The sequence below is a fragment of the Anas platyrhynchos genome, chromosome 1 (genome assembly GCF_047663525.1).
Source record: "Anas platyrhynchos isolate ZD024472 breed Pekin duck chromosome 1, IASCAAS_PekinDuck_T2T, whole genome shotgun sequence".
Lineage (NCBI taxonomy): Eukaryota > Metazoa > Chordata > Aves > Anseriformes > Anatidae > Anas > Anas platyrhynchos.
The window spans coordinates 194,298,199-194,313,840 of record NC_092587.1 but is presented as its reverse complement, the minus strand read 5'-3'; the positions used below and the strand labels follow the sequence as shown (position 1 = coordinate 194,313,840).

General features: G+C 37.8%; 1 protein-coding gene across 3 annotated transcripts in view; it reads left to right on the top strand.

Moving 5' to 3' along the window:
- The window catches only part of CNTN5 (contactin 5), a 698,727-nt gene that overhangs the window by 13,913 nt on the left and 669,172 nt on the right, over positions 1 to 15,642 (top strand). The window lies entirely within an intron of this gene.

Here is a 15,642-nt window from a genome sequence, read left to right as displayed (position 1 = left end):
AAGGAAAGAGGACAGTTACCTATTCAGTTGCTTGTCATGAATTTTTCTGTGACATAGAACATTCCTAAAATTAGCAGCAAAAAGCAATTTCAACAGATCATTTTGTTGCCAAGGTAATAAAAAACATGAGCTTTCAGAATAAGCAAATTTCTTTTATGATGTTTAATGTTCATGTCTGACTAAGAAAAAAAAAGGTAACAGCTCTTCATAATAGATAAGGTGCCTATCTTTTGGAAGAGCAATTAACAGAATTTGGGCAATTTGCAGAGCCTGTACTAGATGAGGTGTGAATCAAGGAGGGGAGAAAATGATCTTTAAGTACCCAAGATGGCCAAGTCTAATATATTTGTATCCTAAACACATTTCAAATGCATGTATGAGTGCACAGGGAAAGTTTTTCTTTCCTTCCTTCCTTCCTTCCTTCCTTCCTTCCTTCCTTCCTTCCTTCCTTCCTTCCTTCCTTCCTTCCTTCCTTCCTTCCTTCCTTCCTTCCTTCCTTCCTTCCTTCCTTCCTTCCTTCCTTCCTTCCTTCCTTCCTTCCTTCCTTCCTTTTGTTTTTTGAATGGTAAGTTAAATTCAAAAGACTGTGGACTGTGACTGTGACCTGTGATTGCTGAGATATATCTTACTGTCCTCAGTATGGGAGGCTGAGCAGCTAGAAAGCAACTGGTTTGCAAACACTTAATCTCAATTGGGTTTTGTTTGTGTTTGTGTTACTTATAACCTCTGCTACTAGTGTATAAAAATCTGACTTGAACTTTTGATTAATATGTTTTTTACTGCATCATTAAGCTTGTCTAGTTTACCAGCAGCACAGGGAAACTCACAAATATAACATTTTTCCACTCTTCAAATACAAATAAACTAGTTTTCACACAAATCCTCAAGGACTTGCATCCTGAAATACATTTATGAAAGTTAATGTTCAGGGGATATTTCTGGGAAAGCTGAAGTAAGTCATATCTGGGCTCATATTGCCAAGGTGATGAATTTGGTGGGAAAAGAATGGATTTTAGTGGATACAAAAGGCAGAAGAAATCCCAGAGCTTTGGGCAGACACCACATGCCATCAAAAACAGCGCACAGTCCTCCTGCCATGGGGCTGTGATTGAATTTTCCCCATAGAACTTAAGTTTAAGTTTGATAAGACGAATTCACTGCACAGTAAATAGTGATGATCTTTGTTAACTCTCATCTACCTTATTTGTCTAGATGATGAATCTGTAGATGTTCAAGGTTCTAAAAAGATAATGTGGTTTGCTGTTGGCTCTAATGGGGATTTTTTTTTTTTCCTTCTTTCTTAATAGCATGGAATTTTACTGTTTAGTGTAATTTTATTTTATTATACTCATTTTTGGGGGTAAACAGTGGTGTATTGCCATTTGGTCAAACACATGCTGTTCTGCCACAGAAGCTGTTCATCAAAATGGTGACATTTCGTTTCAGGACACATGTGGAAAACAGATATTGTTGTTGTTGTGCTTTGACTTGGGAAATGCCATATAATGTACATGAAAGCTGACCTGTCACTGAAGTGGCAGAAGTTTTCCTGAGCTCAAATTCACAGTCACTTTACAATGGAAATTGTCCACTTTACCTCAGCCTTCTCTCACACTGAAATGAGGCCTGCATAATGCATGCAATGTTAAAACAAATTAAAGGGAGCACTTCCTCACACAGCATGAAGTCAGCCTGAGGAATACACACACATAGTTCATAGATTTGATTTTTAAAAGGGCTCGATAATTTTATGACCAATAATAACATTTTTAGTTATGCATGCTAAGTTAGGTATAATTGGATTTCCTGCTTCATAGTATCAGCTACACAGCCTCTGCATCTCTGCAAGGCAAGGAGGGGTTGTATTTACATACACACGTATTCACACCCATCACCTATATGCAACAATGGATTTTGGTAATCTGTGCTAGGGAATTTTTTGAATCAGTGAATAGGCCACTGGCTCTGAGTAGTTAAAGCCAACTTCTACATATCAAGAGCCATGCAGAGTAACTATAGTAATTACAATGCACACGGCACATGTGAAAACTGCGGGCACTTTGTCCATTTTGCAAATGTCAGCAAGTCTGGACCCAGCTGCAGGAGAAAGAGAATGTGTCAAAACATCAGTTCTTAATATTCAAAAAGCTTCTGGGAATATGAAAAGCTATGCAAGCCTCAGTCACTACCAGAGTGCCAGATGTTGGCTGCAGACACAGTCATTGAAATGTGATTGCTGGTTTAGTTAACACTTCCTTCACCCTTCTATCATGGTCATTTCAGAAATCAACATAAAGTAAAAAAAAAAAATAAATAAAATAAAATATAAAATAATCACCAAACCGTGTGGCTAGTTTTTAAGTATTTGCTTTAAGTGAAAGTATAGGTGAACATTAGAAATAAATTGAAAATTCAGAGGATTATTACTACATACTATAAGTATGATGAAATAGCACACTTGGCATCATTTTATTCTTTTTCCTAGTGTTCTGTATATTACCAACACTGGAATCGGAACCTATGGAGGAATGGAACAATTAATGAGATCATTAAAGTTATCATGTATCACTATCAGCACTTTCAGATACCAGGATAGAATCTTGAAACCTTTCCTAGCACTTAGGCTGGCTGTTCAGGCTAGGAGGAGAGTTAGGCACCAGCAAGAAGCCAATTAAAGCCTGTACGTTCAGCATGCAGATGCCTAGAGCATGCCAAAGGCAAACAATGATGACAGGGACAAGGCCTATATCCCACAGGGGAGATGCCAAACTGCAAGGCTTCAGAAGCTGACCCAGTCACTCACAATGCATGTCACTGAATTGCTTATCTTTTTAAAATAAATGTATAATACCAGTCTGTTAAAATGCAAGAGGATGAGTTCATGTCTGCAATATCCCTCTGTTTAGAGATGTTCCCCAAGTCTGAGTTTTGGGTTCAGTTTCATAAGGAGCCAGAGGAGGGTTGCAAACACATGGGTACCTTGGCATAGCATAGTTTATGCTCCCTTATCATGGAGAAAGGAGTTAGATGTTGCTGTGGGCTGGAGCCAGAGCACACGCTAGAAGTTTCAGTGTTGCTAATGATTGAATTGCCAGGAAGGAGTTCTCAGTTCTGCTGCCAGGACTGCATCTGCTAAATATACAATAATGAAACAGCCAGCAGAGGATCCAAATACTCCATTCTGAACCTTCAGACTCTATGGTCCCACCCTGTTTGATCCAGTTTATCTTCAGTTCCTGATACATTCACTTTAGAATGAATAGCAAAAGATGTGAAAAACTGCAGCTCTGTCCTCTAATGAATTAGCCTCTTGCAGATCACTTAGTCCCTTTAGACTGCCTAAATACTTCTGTAAAACATAATTATAGGTAGTACAGTCATAACTGGAAAACTAGTCAGAAGCATTGCCTTTTAGTGACAGTCTGTCCCCATTACACAGTGGGCAATTTGTTGAGAATTAAAAAATAAACACAAACTACACATGGAAATTCAAACGGACAACATATACATTATCTTGCTTAGCAATGTTAGAGCAAATGTAAATTATGATCTTGATGATGCAGGTAGTGTTTAAATAGAGTTGAAGACAAGAAGAAGGTGGAAGTATAATTATAGAAAAGCCAAAGAGAATTTTACGTTGATGAAAAATGGCTCTGATAGACATGACATCAAGACTTATTTGATTATAAATGCTGAAACTATTAAAAGTGTATTAAACGGAAAGAAGTAGGTCAGCTTTTTATTAAGCTATGAAATAGCAAGTGAATCCAGACAGGAGAAGAAAAACAAGAATGATGGGGGAGAGGGGAGGGGTGGGAGTGGGGAGAGATGTATCATTTTCTTTAGGCAAGTTTCTGACTAAACACATTGAGAGTATTGGGGGATCAAGGGAAAAGCCCTCCTGTGTTCTGTGAAAGGCTAAGGCAAAACTGGTCTGTTATCAAAACTTACAGTATGATCTCTTATGTTGAGTCTGTTGGTGAGTGATCTTCCTATCCTTATCTCAGCCAAGGGTTTTTTTTTGTTGTTTGGTTGGTTGGTTGGTTGGTTTTTCATCATATTTTTTCTCCCTCTTCTGCTAAGAAGGGAAGTGAAGGAGCAGCACACTGGTCCTTAGCTGCCCATCAATGTTAAACTACCATGTTTCTTCAGTTGTAGATTTATGCTAGTTCATTCCATCCAAACTTCACAATTTATTAATGCTATCAACAGAACTGTGTGTGTTTGTACTAGATATCATCATAGTAATATTGTTTTCTGTGTACTGCTGTTTCAGAAGATGGTGGCCAATGTGTTATGGGAAGGTTCTGCAGCCCATAGGCAGAGGCAAGGAGGAACTGTGCTGGTTTTGATGACTTTTCTGAATGCTTTTCATCCATTTCTTGTTTTGTTGTTGTAGTAATCTAAACCAAAGGTCTCTCTGAGTGAAAAAATAAATAAATAAACAATGTAAGTTTGTTCTTTGTATATGGAAAGCATAATTAAATTAGCAATGCTTTAAAAGAGTGGGTTTAGATCTGGTTAAGCAAACTTTTATTTGTATTGATGAATTCCTTTGACATCTGTTTACTACCTAAAATATTGCTGCTATCGTCTAATGACCAGACATTCTGTCTCCATTCACCAGAAGTGTCATTCAATAGCTGCTCTTTAGCACTAAATGTTGCATTGCACAGAATGATGGAGTATTATGTATTTAATATTTTTTAATTAATTTTCAAAAGTCAAGATTAAGTATTATGAAGCAGGTGTTCTAGAAACAATTAAACTGTGTATTATCTATGAAGCATTTATACTAAAACAATTAGAAATGTGGGTGTCTGAAGGCTTTAAAATTCATTTAAGGAAGTAATCCTCTGCCCAGTCATCTCTACCAAGTACAAATACATGTAAATCTTTATTTCTACATGCACAAGAAGATTTCAACAGAAGATGAGTGTTCCGTGGGTTTTCTATTTAATTTGCAAACACTCTAATTTAGCGCTCTCTGCCATAGCTGTATGTGAAAAAATAAAAATAAAATAAAATAAAATCCTGTAAATCTGTGGAAACACTGCCAAAAGTTGGATTGACAAAATAAATAAATAAATAAATAAATCTTGCTGGATGCTACATTATTTTTTATGAGGTGCTGCATACATTCTCAATACACTGATTCCACAGTAACTGAATTGGATTATAAATAAAAACTTCCACTTTTGGATTAAAGCAAAAGATGTTCAACAGATGTAACAGTAGCAATAAATGAAAAATTTAAAGATGAAGTACACTCACTGTGTTCTTCACTAGGTACTGTTTGAGTTGGATGCTTTGTATCAATGTGACAATGTTCCCTTTAGACTTTTGTTCAGAAATGGCTGAAAGTATCTTTCAGGGAGAGAGGAAAAATGTTATCAGCCTTATACTTGAATCAAGGTTAAAGACTTTCTCTTTAGACTAACTCTATCAACAATCTTAATGTGATTAGTGAAATAGGGCGGGGGGATGAACATGAACAGGGAAAGAAAGTAGGTGGTGATACTGTATTTTTAGCCAAATTTCTTCCAGACTCTCCTCTGAGTAAATAAACATGCTTCCAGAGAGCTGTGGGAAAAAGGAAGAGGCCTGAGGACTGACGGAAGGTTTATTTGCATATGTTCCTGTGCTAGGTAGGTAGTTTCTAAACTGTAGTTTTAGCTTTGAGGCTCATCACCCCAGTGATTCATGGTACAGGTAATTCATGGGACATAGCACCACAACATTTCACAACATTTGCATTTATTGTGATGAGGAAAGGAAACCAAACAAAGTCATAACTTTTTTTTTTTTTTTTTTTTTTTAAGAAAGATAGTAGCATTAAACTAAATTGTACAAGGAGGAACTGGTAAAACACGTATATTTATTTGATTTTAATTGGTACTCCTTTACCAGAGAAATTGCAAATTCTGGAAAATCTAAAGACAACTGGATAGAGTGTATAGCTAGGTTCCAAAAACAAATTCAGGTGCTGTATGTAAGTGGACTAGCTTTCAGAAAACTTAAGCTACCAGTGGTTCCCTTTGTCTTCCTTCAGAGGCAGACAGATGTCTTTCCACTTTACATTTTCAACAGGATTTTCTTAGACAACATAAAGCAATGCATTTCTGGAAATTAATTAATTAATTAATATTTAATTTGTTACATATTTACTGCAGTATTTCACATAACCAGTGGCATGAGAGGAGAAGCCATGTCCTAGCACAAGATCTTCATGTAAATTTTATTTCTAAAAAGTACAGATAGGAACATAATGAAGAAAAGATGGGTCAGTTAAGCTAACAAGGATCTGGCCAACATTTACTTAACCAAATAATGTTATACTTAGCCAAATACAGTGAATTACAGTGTTGGTTTTGTCACATATAATTTGCAAATGAATGTAGACCATTCTAGTTTTCAGTATTGTGTTTACTTGGCAAGGGCTTGGTAGCAGGGGGGGTGCAGGGGTGGCCTCTGTGAGCAGAGCGCAGCAGCTGCCCCATGTCAGATCAGAGCCAGCTCCAGAAAAATCCCAAAGGCCACTGGCCAGAGCCCAGTCATGAGCGACACTGGATGGGCCTCTGGGAGAGCAGACTGAAGAAAGGGGAAATCTGCTGTGCTACAACAGCTGGAAGAGAGGGGTGAGAGCTGAGAGAGAAGCAGCCCTGCAGCCCCCAGGGTGAGTGCAGCAGGAGGGCAGGAGGTGCTCCAGGCATGCAGCACAAGTTCCCCTGCGGCCCCTGGAGAGGCTCCTGGTGGAGCAGGCTGTCCCCCTGGAGCCCATGGGTCCCACATGGAGCAGATCTCCACACTGCAGCCCAGGGAGGAGCCCCTGGTGGAGCAGGTGGATGTGGCCTGGAGGAGGCTGCAGCCCATGGAGAGCCCCCACAGGAGCAGGCCCCGGGCCGGAGCTGCAGCCCGTGGAGAGGAGCCCACACAGGAGCAAGGGGTCTGAGGGGAGCTGCTGCCTGTGGTTTTAGTTTGCTTTTCATTTCTCACTGCTTTAGTCTGCTAGTGATAGGCAATAAATAACATTAATCTCCCTGCAGAGATTAATCACAGAATCACAGAAATGTAGGGGTTGGAAGGGACCTCTAGAGATCATTGGGTCCAACCCCTCTGCCAAAGCAGGTTCCTCAGAGCAGGCTGCCCAGGTAGGCATCCAGACAGGCCTTGAATATCTCCAGAGAAGGAAACTCCACAACCTCCCTAGGCTGCCTGTTTACAATGCTCCATCACCCTCATTGTGAAGAAGTTCTTTTGCATGTCAGCGAGGAACTTCCTGTGCTCTAACTTGCAGCCATTGCCCTTTGTCCTATCCCCACAAACCATTGAGAAGAGGTTGGCTACATAATCATTGCACAGTCTCCTCTTATTTATCCTTGTTTCCAAGGAAGTTTCACTGACAGTTAAAATATAGGATGCTTTGCTCTAAGATCACAATAATTAAACATTTTTAAATACTTTTGGTGCCATTTCTTGTAGTCTCCAATAAAGGATTTTGATAACTTCAGACAATTTTGTAAAATTTCCATCGTTACTCTGGAAGATCTGTAGCATGGGAAGTAGGAACACATTACACAGGCCAAAGAGAGATGGGGTCTACCAAACACTTGCTGTTGGAGTTTGGAGAGCACATGACCTTACTCCTTACATAGGAGCTTACTGCCTATGACTGTTACCCATCCTTCAAATTTCCAGTAACTACAGAAATTCACTCTCATGTTTGTACTACTGAGTCCTAGCTGGGCATGCTCAAATGCAGGTGCAGTCACATCTCTTGCTCTCTCAATCAGGCCTGATACAAAGGCTAGTGAGACAGACACCACGGCCTTGATCCAAAGGTCAGTGAACTCAGTGGATTCCCAGTGAATTCAGTAGGCTTTAAATCCAGATGCTTAATGTTATCATGTGCTTCATTGTGAGTGTTGGCACTAATGCTGCTTACTATTCATGAATTCATGTTGAGTGTTGCTTTGTTTGTTGAGGCAGTGCAGTGGTTACTATATAGATCCATTTTCTCAAAAGCAGCAGAGATGTGTTTGACAAAATAAGATTTTTTTTTAAAGGTGGCAAACCTTTTGCGTATGTTGTGCACTATATTTGTTTTGAAATTTTATTACCCAGATTTCTGTGTTGCCTCTACAGAGCTAAATTATTTGAAAAATGACCTACTAAAAAAAAAAAATCTTTTCATTTTTCTGTCCTATTGCATTTGATATTTTCAGGTGAATACTTCAATACAGCAAATCTTACTAATTGAAATCTTATGTGTTTTCAGATGTTTGCAGAGAAGGTACACCCATAAGCAAACACAAGGCATGTGAAAGATTTCACATTTTACCAAATAAAGAGAAAACATTTGAAAACTATTATTTTTATTATTATTATTATTATTATTATTATTATTATTATTATTATTATTATTATTATTATTATTATTATTATTAATTTAAATATAATAATTAAAATTAATTAAATTAATTAAAAATAAAATTTTAAATAATAATTAAATATAATTTAATTATTATTGTTATATAATGCAATAATAATAATAATAATAATAATAATAATAATAATAATAATAATAATAATAATAATAATAATAATAATAATTTTCATTCATAACTATACAATGGTTTATGACTTCATTGTAAACTAAAAAGTTAAGGAAAATAAAACAGCACAATAGAGCTAATTAAATCAGTTATTTGTATTTCCAATTTTAGATTTAAAAAAAAAGATGTACTTAGGAGGTTCTTTACAGGTGTCTACTCATTTTTGCATAAGTGCATTTATACATGTATGTGCACATAGTGTTTTCATATACATATACATAAAACATACTCTTAATTTTTTATTACAGTGTCAGGCTCATGAATGACAGGAGTTAGCTGCAGTATCTATAATTCAGAAGCATAATAAAATCATGCATGTAAAGTCATTTTCAGAATAACTTCCAGTCTCATTTTGCCCAAAGGTTTTTACAGTCAATGCACAGCTGTATTTCCTAAGATGTCAAACTTTTTATACTGGTTCACAGATTGAATGGAAAATGACCTAAACTACAAGAAAGACCTGATTCTGAGATTCCCTCTATATAATTTCTGTTGAAGTCAAATATATTTAGCTAGATGTGCTGAATTGCAGAATTATGCCTAAGGGTCTGATATTTGGCCAAAGCCCTAACTCAGTGTCTGAGACAACATCCTGATTAAATCTTCCACAAATGTGGTTACTTGATTCAGAATATCATAATGATATTGACTCTAGTATAGTGCTGGTCACTGGACATTAGTTTTTCAACTTTAGAACATATCTCCAACATTTCTTCAAAGACTATAAATAAGAATTCTAATTATGTTTTTTTGAGACTGAACTGAAAAGTTACTGTTTCTTGAAAATACCGTGCATCACAGTAAAGGATTTGAGCAGTTTCTTATTATTTTGCTTTGTTGACTAAGAAGTAAGCATAACATTTTTCAAATGGTAATACTAAAACTTTGAAGTCTTTTAGAATATCAACTTCTTTTATAAATGAGAGAGCATGAAGTTGCTCATACTCAAATACTTCTTTTCCTTTGTTACATAATAATCAGCTATTTTCAATAACTCTGTTATGTACCAATGGCTTTTTAGTTATTGAGAGGTTTAGACTGAAAAATAACCTGTCTTTCAAAATATGCACTTTATAATGAATGTTCATTATTTTGCTTTAAGATGAGGAAAAAAAACAATCATGTATATATCACATTTATTAAAATGATCATATGCACGAATATTTAACAAAACAATTTTAACAGATAAATAGTTCTGCAAGTTTACCAGTAGAGAATGCTGAAATCAATAAATATATACAAACCTAGGAATTAATAAATTTGTTTATTTTTTTCTTGTTAAAACACTGTGAGTTCATTCTTTTCTGTTTCTCTTTTAACGTTGTAACAACACACATGAAGGAAGTTTCTTCTTTCAACATATTTAAGTTTTGTCATTTAAAGTAGTTTCTTTATATATACCAGGCAATAATAGTAATCTACAAGTAGTAATATTTTCATATTTTATCTCCCTAATACATATCTCAGTGTTTCTAAGCAGTCCCTGTTACCCTCCCCTTTCATCAAAGACAGGAGGGGGGTGGAGAGAGGGGGAGGGAGAGAGAGGAAGGAGGAGTGGGAAAGGGAGAGGAAGAGGGAGGTGGAGAGGGAGGTGGAGAAAGAGGGAGAGGGAGATGGAGAGAGGGTGAGATGGAGGGGAATGGAGGTGGAGAGGGAGAGATCTGGGTCCGTTCAGTCTGGAGAATCTGGAGAAAAGAAGACTGAGAGGGGATCTTATCAATGTTTATAAATACTTGAAGTGTGGGAGACGGATTTGGCCAACCTCTTTTTGGTGGTTTGTGGGGACAGGACAAGGGGCAATGACCACAAGATGGAGCACAGGAAGTTCCACACTGACATGCAAAAGAACTTGTTCACAGTGAGGGTGATGGAGCACTGGAACAGGCTGCCCAGGAAGGTTGTGGAGTTTCCTTCTCTGGAGATATTCAAGACCTGTCTGGATGCCTACCTGGGCAGCCTGCTCTAGGGAGCCTGCTTTGGCAGAGGGGTTGGACCCGATGGTCCAACCATCGGGTCTGCTCTCAAGGTCCTTCCAACCCCTACAATTCTGTGATTCTGTGAGAGGATGGGGTAGAGAGGGAGAGGGAGAGAGAAAGTTTTTATCTGGATTTTCTACCTCTGGTACATTAACTGCATTGGGTGGTCTACTCGAAAGTCTTGACAGTCTTACCTAGTAAGACCACAAAGTCCAAAGACCAAATCTTAACTTTTCTGAAGGATAAAGAAACTCATATTTTTCAGGTACTAAGAAGCGAATGTGATAAAATGTACTTTCAAGGACATTTGTTTGAGTGCTGTACCAGAAACAGGCAGCACCATTCAGTTTGATCTTCCCTTCAATGTTAAAGACAGTGCTGAACAAATGGTGTAAATGAAGCTACTAATGAATGAAGTTCACATTATATTAAATATCAGAATGTTGATATGTAAGACTGTTTCCCTAAGTTTCTTGAAAATTACTTTTTTGTTATTTATTTTTCTAATGTTTCAGATGACAAATATATTCTTTAAAAGGCTTCTTTTTTTGTTTTGTTTTGTTTTGTTTTGATTTAATGGCATGCTGGCAAGAATCTTTTCAAAGACTAGGTTAGGTACTCTGAATGTTTTCTTGTATCTTGACAGATGTATGCTTATTGTAATTGCTTACTTTGTGTCCTGTACATGGAAAGACTGTGAATCTCAGAAATAAAGTACTGTGTAATGAATTAGCTCCAGTGATAACTACCCTTTTTATTATACAGCAGAGTAAACAGTCATTAATTTAAAACATGTAAATTGGAAATCTGAGAACCATATCACTAGCTGTAGTGGGACATATTCCTTCAGAGAGTGATTACTCCCATAATTCTTAAATATATAAGAACTGCTGTGAAGCAGAACAGTCAGACATTCCCAATAAGAAGCATCAACTGCTACCTCATTAAAGGAAGAAAGAGAATCTGTGGACATGGGAAGAATATTTATTCTACAAATCATCCAATTTCTAAATTAAAATCTAAAATAGTTTGAGGATGATCAGAATAAAAATAAAGGTTTGAAAGATTATTACTTCCTGTGAAGAAATAGCACACTCAGCATACATTTGAGATGGTTGAAATATTATGACAAACCCCTTTATAATTTAAAAAGAGCTACAATTAGTCTCTGAAAAGTGGACACACTTTTAATTGAAGATATTTTTCAAGGAAGGGAAAAATACATAAAAAATGAAACTTGATTTAGTGTGTAAGAGAATGTCACATGCTGAGAAAGTAATTATGTATTTAAAAAGATATTAAATTTTTCAGGTCTTTAGGTTTATTCCAGAGTGTATGCTTTGGTTATGGGTAGTTATCAGCATCTCATTTATGACATAAGACACTAACTGGCTGAACAGAGAGGACATGCAGGGAGCACAACTCTAAAATCTCTCTTAAACTGAGTCTTCATATCAGTAGATTACTGTCAGCATTCTGAGCTCTGTTTTAAGACCTCCAGGGTGCCTCATTCACTCAGCTGACCATGAATTTTAGGATCTGGATTTAGGAAGTCTGGATTGTTCAATGGGGAATACGTATCTCTCTTTTAGATACCAGGGAATCTGGATATTAGGTACTCTGAATGTTTTCATTTATAGGCTTCATTTATAGGTTTGAAAGGGTATTACTTAGAATTATGGAATCATAGGATGGTTTGGATTGGAAGGGACCTTAAAGATCACTTGGTTCCCCTGCCATGTGCAGGGACACCTTCCACTCAACCAGGTTGCTCAAAGCCCCATCCAACCTGTCCTTGAACACTTTCAGGGATGGGGCATTCACAGCTTCTCAAGACATCTTCCAGTGCTTCATCACACTCTAACTAAAGAATTTCTTCTTTATATCTAATCTAAATATTAACTTTTGTACTTTAAAACCATTACCTCTGGTCCTATCACTACACTTTTTGAAAAAGTCCCTCCCCAGCTTTCCTGTGGGCCCTGTTTAGGTACTGAAAGGCCACTGTAAGGTCTCCCTGGAGCCTTCTCTTCTCCAGGCTGAACAACCCCAACTCCCCCAACAGGTCTTCATAGGAGAGGTGTTATAGCCCTCCGATCATTTTCATGGCCCTCCTCTGGAGTTGCTCTAATATGTCCACATCCTTCTTGTGAGGGGGGCCCCAGAGCCAAATGCATTACTCCAGGTGGGGTCTCACAAGAGCAGAGTAGAGAGGGAGAATCCCCTCCCTCAACCTGCTGGCCGTGTTTCTTTTGATGCAACCCATGATACGGTTGGCTTTCAGGGTTGCAAGCTTATGGCTCGTTCCTGGTTCATGTTGCACTTCTTTTCAACTAACACCCCCAGGTCTTTCTCCACAGGGCTGCTTTCAATCTGTTCTCAGCCCAGCCTGTGGGCTGAGAATATTTTCTCCTACAGTGGGTGGTTTTTCATTCTCCTAGTCCTTCTCTTTGACTGCCTGACCTATGTGGCTAGAGTTCTTGCTGGTGAAGATATGCAAAAAAGTCATTTAGTACCTCAGCCTTCTCCACAACCCAAGTGACCAGGTATTCTGTTTCCTTCTGGAGAAGGCTCACAATTTCCGTAGTCTTCCTTTTCACAGAATCACAGAATCATGGAATGGTTGAGGTTGGAATGTACATCTGGAGATCATCTAGTCCAATCCCCCTGCCAAGCAGAATCACCTTGGGCATATTGCACAGATTCATATCCAGACAGATTTTGAATACCTCTGTAGAAGGAGACTCCACAGACTCTTGCAGTAAATAAGTGTTTTCTTGTATTCAGCAGGAACTTCCTATGCTTCAGTTTGTGCATATTGCCTCTTTTCCCGTCTCCAGGCACCACTGAAAAGAGTCTGGCCCAATCCTCCTGACAGCCTCCCTTCAAGTATTTGTACACATTAATAAGCTTCCCTCTCAGTCTTTTTCTCCAAGCTAACCAGGCCCAGCTCTCTCAGCCTGTCCTCGTATGACAGATGCTTCAATCCCCTAATCATTTCAGTAACTCTCTGCTGGATTTGCTCCAGTAGCTCCATGTCCCTTTTGTACTGGGGAGCCCAGAACTGGACACAATACTCCAGGTGTGGCCTCGCCAGGGCTGAACAGAATGGGAGCATGACCTCATTTTACCTGCTTGCAACACTCTTCCTAATGCACCCCAAGATGCCACTGGCCTTCTTGGCCACACAGGCATGTTGCTGGCTCATGGTTAACCTGATGTCCACTAGGACTCCCAGGTCCTTCTCTGCAGAGCTGCTTTCCAGCCGGTCAACCCTCTTTTATCACTGATGTGCCTATAGAATTCTTTCTCATTGTCGTTGATGTCCCTGACCAAATTTAATTCTAACAGGGCTTACTTTTTAGAAAGAAACAGCAATTGGAAAGTATTTACTAAGAAACATGTTTCCTTTTGCAAAACTACAGTTTACAAAACTTTTTTTTTTCCTTGTTTCCTTTTTACAGAAAAATATTTTATTCTTTTTTATTTCTTAAATTTGAAAACCATAAATATAATATACATAATGTAATTAGTAAGACAAAGCAAAGCAAATGTAGTTACATAGCCTAAGTGCTGTGTAGAGATAGTTGCTTTTGTGAAGTTTTACAGCAGATTTTGTATATCCTGAGAAAAGATAGTGTAATTTTATTAGACATATATTATGAAAACTCTTTGTCCAGTCAGTTTTGTTAATGTAAAATTATAGCTTAGATTTGCACACATCTTAGATGCTCTTAAGGCTTTAACATCATTCTTAGACTAAACTATGTCGGTCCTCCTATTTTCTTCCTTTCTTCACTATAATTCTAGACCTTTAAGTATGTTGTACAATGCATTCATTTAAATTTAGTATTTGGTAATGGTAAATAAAACAGGTTCAATGAAGCTCATTATCAGAGGCTGCAGTATGGATGCTCAGGACCCGAGACTGGAAAGGTAAGGTCCTGAGTGCAGGCTGTCTTCAAGATCTGTCCATCCCAGCTCATTGTTAAGGCCTGAGTAATACATGCCCTAAAGCTCTCTCCTTTCAAATTTACTGTCAGGGTCTGAATGATTTTTGCCCTCAGGCTCTATTCTTTCAGCCTGATCATCAGGGTTTGACTGAATGTTGCCTCTGGGTTGTCTCTTTTCAGTTTCAATTTCAGAGTTGGAATTATTGCTGCCCTCAGATTTTCACCTTTCCATTTCAGTATTAAGCTTTAAAGACCTACTGGCTTTATAACACTTTCCATTTTAGTATTTTCTTGTGTCATGCTTCACTTGGCCACAGTTGCATTGTTTGCACTGATGACACCTCCCTTTTTACATTTCTTGTTATTCACTGGGTTGGTTTATTCAGGATTACCTTACTGTTAACACTTCTATTCTGTGTTGCAACATGATAAGAATCCTCACTGAATATTTATTTAGGATTTTCTTGAAATTGCTTGCAAGCTCCACTCATTTTTAAGCATGAGAACTATAACAGATACATTTCTTCCTTTTGTGAATAAATGCAAGAGTTTTCTTAACATTTTAGAACGCCACATGAAATTTTAAAGGTTTGTCCATCTCTTTATGTGAGTTCTTACTGAAGTGTTCAGCTCCAAAAAAAAAAAAAAAAAAAGCTCTTCATTACTGCATTGCTGAATTACTGAACTTCCCATTGCTGACAGTATTACATTTAAAGTTGCCCCTGAATTACACATGCATTGATAGCATGTGTGATGTGTGCAAACGTTTGGGATGTTGCCTTCATAGTTTAGATACACTTCCACACACATCAGTGCTCACTTACTGTGTTGCTTTCTGTATACTTGCTTGTTTATCCTATATTTTCCAGAGCAACAGTTCATCTTTTCCATTGGCTCCTTGTCCTTCAAAATTTCATGCATGGTGTACTCCTTATCAAGACCCAACTATATGCTGCTGCACTGGGGCGGGGAGAAGCTAGGGTAAGATTATGAGAAAATACTTCACAGAGCCACAGAATGCCTGAGATGAGATAAAGAAAAGGAACAAAAATAAATAAATAAATAAATAATCACTGTCTGCTAAATACACTGCTAAAA